Raw genomic sequence first — 10,054 nt, forward strand, 5'->3', positions numbered from 1 at the left:
CAGATAATCTACGTGCTGCCTTGGCAAACACGCGATCTGAGCCATCTACTACAGTATTGCATCAGGCAGTACATTGTAATCTCCCTGATGGAAAATTCATTAATTCATTGCTATAGGAGAGGAATAATTTTCTAAACTCGTTAAATCATCTAAATTGACAACATGTATGTTAGACCCTATACCGACTGTTCTGCCCTGCGGCGTTGAGTCATAGTTCCTAGTCGGACCCGTTTCAGGGACGGACCTGTTCGTGCAACAGTGCGGAAATCATTCATGAGTCTGCTTCATTACAGAGCTTGGTCAGATCTTTGTCTGTAAGTAATTACACGTCAGCATTGTGGTTTTCTGAGTGATGTACATGTTTACCTTCAGTAATGTATTTTATTACGTTAGTGACTGTATCGGTTTTCTCGAGTTACGCTCTCGGTTGAAGCTTCTCGAGTTAGCTCTCGGTTGAAGCCTTTCAGTTGCTCCAGCATGGAGCCTCGGCGCTTCGTCTCAGGTTAATTAGTGGGTTTGTTTACATCTGTTGATTCATATGGATAATGCGTGTAACGGTGTAGCAGTGAGTTTGGTGATGCTGCGGATCTTTGTTTAATTTCTATACATTAAGAACATCTGTAGTTTATTGTGCAAAAGTGTTGATATAGAGACAACTGTGTAACCTTACAGTTACTGGGTAACTTTATATTTTATTGTGTAAAAGACAACAGACGTTACACTTTTGTAATGTTTATTTTCTGTTTATTCTTTCAGTCTTACAGACTTAAATGGAGAAAAACTTCAGAGATAAAACTGAGGAAGAAAGGAACAAAAGATAAAAGATCAATCCGCAACAAGACTTTTGGAGTTTCTCTTCTTCATTGCTGTTAACTATCTGTCTAGCCGTACAAAGCAGCCGTCGTACTGCGAGGGCAGAATAGAGAAGACAGTAATACACAAAGTTCATCGCGAAGCAGTTCAATACTGATTCAGCGTTGCTGACCCATCGTCATCCAAGTAACCAGGATGGATGAACGGAGTAACACAGAAGAAATACATCAGTCCTTGGTGACTAGATCCAACGCCCAATCAAGTAGCAAATCATCAACAGCAAGCTCTGCTGCGCTCAGAGCTCGAGCCAAAGCTGCCCGCATACTGGTTTCAATCGCTAAGAAAGAAGAGGAGATGATGGTCGAAGAGGCAACATTAAAGGCAAAAATGCACATTCTAAAGAAAGAAAAGGAGGCAGCTACAGCCTCCGCAGAAGAAGCAGTGTTTGTGGCTGCTGTGGAAAATGCAGAGATAGACTCTCATCATGACATTGACTTACCACTCTCGCCATCCAACGCTGCACAACAGACAAGTGAGTACGTTTTGCAACACAGCGGTGGTGCGTCAGAACACATATCTATACATACATTTTTACAACCTGCGTTAGAGAAAGTCAAACAAGAAATGAGTAACCTTAGAATCGACAATGAAGATACTCACCTACAAATAGCTCCTAAAAATGTGAAATCTCAACGAGCAGTGAACACCACGCAACATACTCCGGAAACGTTCCTCCTGTGCAAACACAGAAAAAGAGACAATTAGATTCACATGTAGATTCAACTTACCTGAGACAGCCTGCACAGCAGAGGTGGGACCCTGACAACTCTGTAAAGCATACAGCAGCCACGCCAGACGTCGCAAAATACCTAATGTGAAGAGAAGTGGTCACATCTGGTTTAATGGAGTTCGATGACCACCCGGAGAACTATTGGGCGTGGAAAACTTCCTTTCAAAGCATCATTGATGATTTCAACTTAACTCCAAGAGAAGAGTTAGACCTCTTGATTAAAAGGCTCGGGCCAGCGACTAAGGAACAAGCAAAAATAATTTGAGCCATACACAGCCACATCTCAGCTGCAGGGCTAAATATGGTTTGGCAAAGACTAGAAGAGACCTATGGAACCCCAGAGGCAGTTGAACATTCACTCCTGAAGAGGATCGAGGATTTCCCCAGAATCTCAAACAGAGACAATGTGAGATATAGAGAGCTTGGAGACCTTTTGCTTGAACTCGAATATGCAAAAGAAGGATGATACCTCCCTGGACTAACATATCTCGATACCTCACGTGGAGTAAACCCCATATTAGAAAAGCTCCCATTTAGTCTCAAAGAAAAGTGGATTTCCCAAGGGTCAAAGTATAAAGAAAACAACCATGTCCCCTAACCACCTTTCACCTTCTTTTCACAGTTTATTCGTTCTGAAGCTAAAACCAGAAATGACCCTAGCTTTATGATATCTCAAGCTCACTACTCAGGTCCAAACAAGACAGAGAGACTCACAAAATACCACAACAATGAACCAGTGTCTGTGAGGAAGACTGGCATGTTTTCTGAAGTTAAAGCGGCTCCTACAGGCTCTGTTGAAAAAGGAGCTACAGATCCAGACTGACTATGCCCCTTGCATAACAAGCCTCACGCACTCAGAAAATGCCACACATTCCGCAGCAAGCCTATAAAGGAGCGTAAAACCTACCTCAAGTACCACTTTTCCACCAGCAAGAACCAGGTGCTGGTTCAGAGCTAGAGCTATTGCCGGTTCGGAGTTGGTTCTACTGACGGGTCTTCTAAGAACCGGTTTGCCTTTCCACAGGCTAGAGAGCCACAACAGACCCAGATCTTACGTAACTGTGTATACATCTCATGTTGCCCAGCAACGGTAGCGCCAAACAAAAACACACCAGGCTTGTTCGAGATGATTCGGCTTCTTGCAGACCGATCGCCGCATGACATCAAAGCACTGCGAAAGCGATCCAAAACCACAAGGAGTCGTATGAATTGAATTTTAGGTGGTAGTTTAAATAGTTCTGAATTTGAATTTTTTTAAACGAATATTGAACATTTGAAATTTAACAAATTGAAATGTTCAAGAGAAATGTTTTTATGGCTGAATTTTATAGACATGTATTTTCAAACAGTAATATTCAGTTTAAAAAAATTCAGATTCAAGTTTTCAAGATGAAGAAATTCAGAACTTCAAATTCAGTTTTCTAAAATTCAATGTCAAAAATTCAAGTTCAAAAATTCAGATCTGACAGAAAGTAGGTCACAGGTCATCCACAGGGAAGAGTAGATGATCTCAGAAAAGTCGAACAGAGCATTTTGGCCAATTGGGGACTGCGGAAGTTTTCCAGCGCGAACGTGGTGGTGGTTCAAGAGGTTGCCAACTCTCTGACTCTTGTCATGAATCGCCCGGAGGTCTATTACATGTACGACGCAGTCTAGACCGGACGCGAACGGTGCGACGCGACCCGTGAAATCCCCAACAGCACACGGATTCCCCATCCTATTTCTGACCTAGTCCCAGCTCTTTGCAACAGTCGCTTCAAGCTGTGTTGCGTCGCGCCGCTCACGTCCTGTCTGTGTAACTGAGGTCTAGTAGACAAGGTGGCGTTCTAATCAATTTTACACAAAATGTAGGCTACTTTAAAACAAACACCAGAGACCGCTTAGACAAATGTCCCACGTGCTGAGAACGCTAACCTAACATATAAACACAAAATCATTCATGTGTAAGAATCACTTATTACCTCCGGCCGATTCATGAGTGGACATTCTAAAACGCTTATGTGAAAAACGCTTAACGTGGCTCACTGTACGAAGTAGAGTGCGGATCGGGCCGAATTTTTCAGTCCGAGCCCGGCCCGCGTCCGACAGAGCAGTAACCGAACCCGACCCGACCCCGACAGGCATAAAGATATTTATGTTCGAGCCCGACCCGAGACCGGCAGTTAAAATCCCATTTTTTTCTCATACTAATGACATTTGTACGTTTGTTTGTGTGGAAAGCCCGCTTTTATTAAGCAACTGTAGGAAGGCAATCGGAAATGTCAACAGGACAAGCGCATCAGCGCACGGAGCAACAAGCGCTCTTAACACCTGGCGCGCGCACATTATGCACGTGTTTCGTTGTCACGGCTACATAAACAAATGTCCGCACACAGGAAGACGGATGTTATGGTAATATTTTACATGTATTTTAATCACAAAAACGATCGTTTGCATCAAGTGAAAGCATCAGGCACATCGGCTACCTACATAATAAGCTGTTTTAAATTTAAAATGTTCAATGCCTTATCGCGCTGATGTGACCGAGCCCGACCCGAACCCGAACATCATTTCTAAATATCTGTCCGAACCCGGCCCGGCCCGTCGGGTACCGGCGGGTCCCGTCGGGCTCGGGTCGGGTATCCATCCTCTAGTACGAAGACACTGATATTAAAGGACCAAACTCAGTACAAATCATATTAATAAACCATACTTTGTATAAAAAATCAGATGAGCCCAGAATACCTACGCAACGCGTTTAATTGTGCGTTAAGCATTTCCTTACCATAGAAAACCGTTATAAGAAAACGCTTAACGTGGCTTACTGTACAAAGACAGTGATATAAGGACCGTACACATCATATTAATAAACCATACTATGTATAAAAAATCAGATGAGCCCAGAATATGAACGCAACGCGTTAAGCATTTCCTTACCATAGAAAACCGATAAGAAAACGCTTAACGTGGCTTACTGTACAAAGACAAGGACCAAACTCAGTAGCCTACGCATCATTATTTATTTATTATTATAATAATACACCATGTATAAAAAATCAGATGAGCCCAGAATATAAACGCAACGCGTTAAGCAAATTCCTTAATAGAAAACCGATATGAAAACGCTTAACGTGGCTTACTTTACAAAGACAGATATTAAAGGACCAAACTCAGTACAAATCATATTAATAAACCACTTTGTATAAAAAATCAGATGAGCCCAGAATATGAACGTACGCTTTTAATTAAGCATGTTCTAATCATAGAAAACCGTTATAAGAAAACGCTTAAAGGAACACTTCACCCATTTGCATTAGACTTTGTATCTTTAGAAACCCAGTCACATTTTCGAATGGTCATGGTTTATTCCCTTATTTTCCCCTGAGATGGGAGAAATAAGGATTTAAGTGTTCCACTTCCTGCTTTTTATGACGCAAAAATCGTCATAAAAAGCAGGAAGTCAAATTTCTTTGAATAAGGGTAAGACTACAAACACTAGCTCATCATTTATCCAGTAGAAGGCGCTGTTCCGCATGTTTTCAACCCGCCCATAGAGGGATCTCACTCACAGAATGTACATATAGTGTCAGCCATTCTTTATTTGGAAGCTAAGCTAACAGATTCTTATTCTGTGGAGAAAGCTGAGTAGTAGCGGTGACCATCCTCTTTTTCCCGGACATGTCCGGCCGTCGAGATGTCCGGGATTCGGCTTTTGCTTTCTGCAGTCGCATTCATAGTTTACATGCACACCTTTTGTTTCAATCTAACGTTAACTGAATTCATTCCGATTGGTGAATCTGAATGTAGTGTTTATATGAACGCTAAACAAGTGATCGTTTGATGTGCGTTTTAACATTGCTAGGAAAATTCCCGCTCCTCCGTGAGAGATACGAGACCGGTGCGTCTCACAGGCGCCGGCGCCACTCATCAGTAATCACGCCACCGGGCTCGCATCGTTCTCCGCGGCCGTCAGTCTCGTTCCTGCTCGTCACAGTAAACATGAGGAATGGCGACTGAAGAACGCAAAAGCCGAATCCTGGACATTTTGGGCGACATCAAAATACTGGGCAGACTCACGGAGACTCACTAGTAGCATAGCCTTGTTGTTTACTGCGATCTCTTACCGGTAGGCGTGGCCTCCTAGGGCAGCGAAGCAAGTGCATTCTGGGAGTTGTTGTCTTTCATCCCCATAAGCCAAAAATAAATTTTCTGGCTTTTCTCAGTCTAGAAGGCTCCAAATTCAAAAATAATTTCACATTTCTTCTACATAAATGACCCATTTTAAATACACATTCATCTTTCCAGAGGTGAAGTGTTCCTTTAACGTGGCTTAATAAACCTTAAATGGTCCTTAATAAACCATAGGCCTATATGTATAAAAAAATCAGGTTTAAGGTTTATTAAGCCACGTTAAGCGTTTTCTTATAACGGTTTTCTATGATTAGAACATGCTTAACGCGTAATTAAACGCGTTGCGTAGGTATTCTGGGCTCATCTGATTTTTTATACAAAGTATGGTTTATTAATATGATTTGTACTGAGTTTGGTCCTTTAATATCACTGTCTTCGTACAGTGAGCCACGTTAAGCTTTTTTCACGTAAGCGTTTTAGAATGTCCCTCAGAGAGTGGCAATTGGCCAAAATGTTCTGTTCGACTTTTCTGAGATCATCTACTCTTCCCTGTGGATGACCTGTGACCTACTTTCTGTCAGATCTGAATTTTTGAACTTGAATTTTTGACATTGAATTTTAGAAAACTGAATTTGAAGTTCTGAATTTCTTCATCTTGAAAACTTGAATCTGAATTTTTTTAAACTGAATATTACTGTTTGAAAATACATGTCTATAAAATTCAGCCATAAAAACATTTCAATTTGTTAAATTTCAAATGTTCAATATTCGTTTAAAAAATTTCAAATTCAGAACTATTTAAACTACCACCTAAAATTCAATTTTGTTAGATTACACTTGCAAATAATTCAGATTTACACAATTCAAATTCAAATCATTTTGTCATAATATTAGCTCCATACGTTTCGAGAGTGTATAAGATAACACGCAATTTTGGGGGGAATAACCTCAGTAGCCTACCTATAATAGAATAATCAAAAAAGACTTCACATATAAAAAAATAAATATAATACAAACACATTTCCAAAACTGTAAAAGGTTAGGTTATTTAACAATTAAAAATAAACTCAAATAATAATAATTATTAGTAGTAGTACATTTAGGCTACATATTTAAAAGATGCTTTTATCTAAAACAACTTACAAAAAAGGAACACAGCAAAGTCAAATGTCCGTCATAATACAGGTTAGACAATAATTTGTATTGTGTATTAAGTGGAATACATCAAATTGTCTGCTTCTGCATGTGCATGCTTAATCTCAATTGTAGCGGGTATGGGGTGGAATATATACGATTTAATATGAATGACGTGCATCAAAATCTTTTGTTTATTTCTGATAATCTTAGCACTTTATTATTATTGCCTATTATGACTGATATTTGATGAATTGCTTTGTTCCTTTTTTGTACGTTTTGGACTAAAGCGTCTTCTAAATATGTAGCCTAAAATGTAATAATAATAATAATTATTATTATTATTATTTGAGTTTATAACTATAAATGATTTAACTTTTTTGGACGCTTTAATCCAAAAAAGGAACACAGCAATTAGTCAAATGTCAGTCATAATATGGGTTACACAATAATAATACAGGGTTTTATTTGATTATCAAAAAATAAACACAAGATTTTGACGCATATCCAAGGGTTTGTGCGGAGTGTGAGCGCACACTGCATGGCACGGAGGCACGGGCGCGAACACTTGTATTTTCCTATCAACAGTGGAAACAACTTAAAATACTCTATAATTTCTGGTCATACAGAAAATAATAATACATTATTCGCAACTACTTTTATTTGTGTAAACTCAAAATAACAAGAAACCGTTGTGCTTTTATAAAATAAAACAATCAGGCGCGCTTTCATGATCTCCGTGAACTGGAGCGCGTCTCAAAAATGATCTGAAATGTCTAACTGTATTATGACTGACCTTTGACTAATTGCTGTGTTCCTTTTTTGGATAAAAGCGTCTTCTAAATATGTAGCCTTGTAGGCTGATAATAATAATGATAGGCTAATTATTATTATTATTTGCGTTTATAAATATAGAGTTCACCTAAGTCATTAATATGTTTATCATAAAATAATTTATGAATGCTTTATTTATTATGCAAAAAATGTAGGCCTATTTTATCCAAAACTGTAAAATATAGCCTATAAAAATAAAGCATTGATAAATTATTTTATGATAAACATATTACTGTCTTAACTGAACTCATTTATAGTTATAAACTCAAATAATAATAATAATTATTATTATTACATTTTAAGCTACATATTTAGAAGACGCTTTTGTCCAAAACGTACAAAAAAGGAACAAAGCAATTCGTAAAATATCAGTCATAATACAGGTTAGGCAATAATAATAAAGTGCTAAGATTATCAGAAATAAACAAAATGCACGTCATTCATATTAAATCGTATATATTCCAAATAGACTGCACGCATTTAGAGCAATTCAAACATTTACACCTGTATTCACAATCATCTCTGCATAAGGCAATATTTTAGCAAGATAAGTGTCATAGGCTAACCAAAACCGAACAATTATAATTTTAGACAGAATCACATTTTACTGGAGGCTGAAATATATTTGCACTAAATCATATTTACACCTAAGCAGATATTCGCAAATAAGCTACATTACGCATAAGGTAGTATTTTTAGCATGATAATCAGGGTCATAAGCTAATCAAAAAGGAGTGAAATATATTTAATATACAAATATGTTTAGAGAGTAATATCACATTGAAATATATACACGAATGTTAGGGATATTTTAAGGCAAATTATTCCTGTAAGATGTCAAAAGCTAGCCAAAACTAAGCAAAATATAGTCTGAAAATTCATATTGTTCTATATAAACAGAAAAAGAATTATATAACACTAAACAATTTACTCCGAACTTGTATCATCGGCAGGATCAATTCGATCATGAAAATGCAGCCGTTCGTCATCTGAGTTGCAATTTTCTTCCTCTAAGGAAAGGGTGAATTCTTCCTCGCTGTCCAGAATCATCTGAAGGGTGTCTTTACCGGAGAAGCATGCCATCCTCAAAACGCGATGAACTATCAGTGAATCTGGCGAAGAAACTCAGTGTTTTTGTAGCATTATTCAGGGGGCGTGTGCGATGTATATAGATCACCTAAACTATTACCATGTGAATAGCGCCGGGGAGCGTGTTGGCCTCAGCTCATTAAAAATAATGAAGGGAGAACGAAACAACTGTGCCTCTCCTTGGTTTCAAACAGATTACATAAACTGAGATTTTATATATATATATATATTCTCAGTTTATGTATATAAACTGATATATAAATATATAATATATAAATTACTTCATTTAAAAGAAGAGAATTCTAGCTTCATAAAGACATCTCTCGTTCCTGAGTGACAAGTATTCGCTGAGTTACAGTTCATTTTCGGATGCGTTTCATAATGGACTTCACTGACAGAGAGAAGGCAGAACTCGCATCATGTTTATTTTTCTTTATTTGGCGAAAGACACAACACTTTGTTTTTATTGTGAGAATACAAAAAAAATATAGAAACTTAACTGGATCGAATGATGTAAAACACTTAAATGTAAGATCAAAACCAACAGAGTATTTTGAATCTCTTTTGCACTAAGAAAAAAAGTGAGCAGATCACACCGGCGTGATTGCCGACCCCAGAGGGTTAAATTGATACTTGCAGTGTCTCTGTGCCGGTTACACAATTCTTGAAGTTGTTGAAAATTAAAGTTGTTACTGGTTTTGTGAGTGTCACATGTTGAAGTTGCAATCGTGTTCCTCTCCGTTGGATGAAGAAGATATGATGAACTTGCACAAATCCCAGAGTGAGTTTTAAAGATTGTTTGGTACATATACCAAATAATTGTGTCTGGTTTGTATCAGTCGTTACAAAGTGTAGTAGTGAGTTTGGTGATGCTGCGGATGTTTGTTTAATTTCTATACATTAAGAACATGTTTGTTTAATTTCTATACATTAAGAACATATGCAGTTTATTGTGTAAAAGTGTTTTATATAGAGAATTAGGGCTGGGCGATAAAACGATAACGATAATTATCGCGATATCATTTTTCTCGATAAAACGATATCAAGAGTTCGATAAATGTTCGATAATGTTTTTGCGCCAAAAGCGGAACGAATCTCATTTGAACCGCGCGCCACACGGACCGTTTATCCGCTCGGCTCAAAGTCCAAACGGCAGCGCGAGTTCACTCGAGCAGACGTGTTTACTCTGATCGGTCTCGGTCACTAGATCCAGTGAGAAACGCTTGAATTCAGCGAAGAACACAAATGTCTCAGTGATTTAACCCAGTTTAAAGGCAGATGAAA

The 10,054-nt window shown here is 38.3% G+C and overlaps 1 long non-coding RNA gene across 1 annotated transcript; it reads right to left on the bottom strand.

Annotated features, from left to right (window-relative positions):
* Positions 1–855: 855 nt before the first annotated feature.
* Positions 856–2,865, bottom strand: LOC307002892. Its single transcript, XR_013798571.1, has 3 exons — positions 1,474–2,865; positions 1,313–1,390; positions 856–1,150 (listed from the first exon to the last, which is right to left on the bottom strand). It is a non-coding gene; the product is annotated as an uncharacterized lncRNA (long non-coding RNA).
* Positions 2,866–10,054: the final 7,189 nt, after the last annotated feature.

The sequence above is a fragment of the Phoxinus phoxinus genome (assembly GCF_949152265.1).
Source record: "Phoxinus phoxinus genome assembly, chromosome: 8".
NCBI lineage: Eukaryota > Metazoa > Chordata > Actinopteri > Cypriniformes > Leuciscidae > Phoxinus > Phoxinus phoxinus.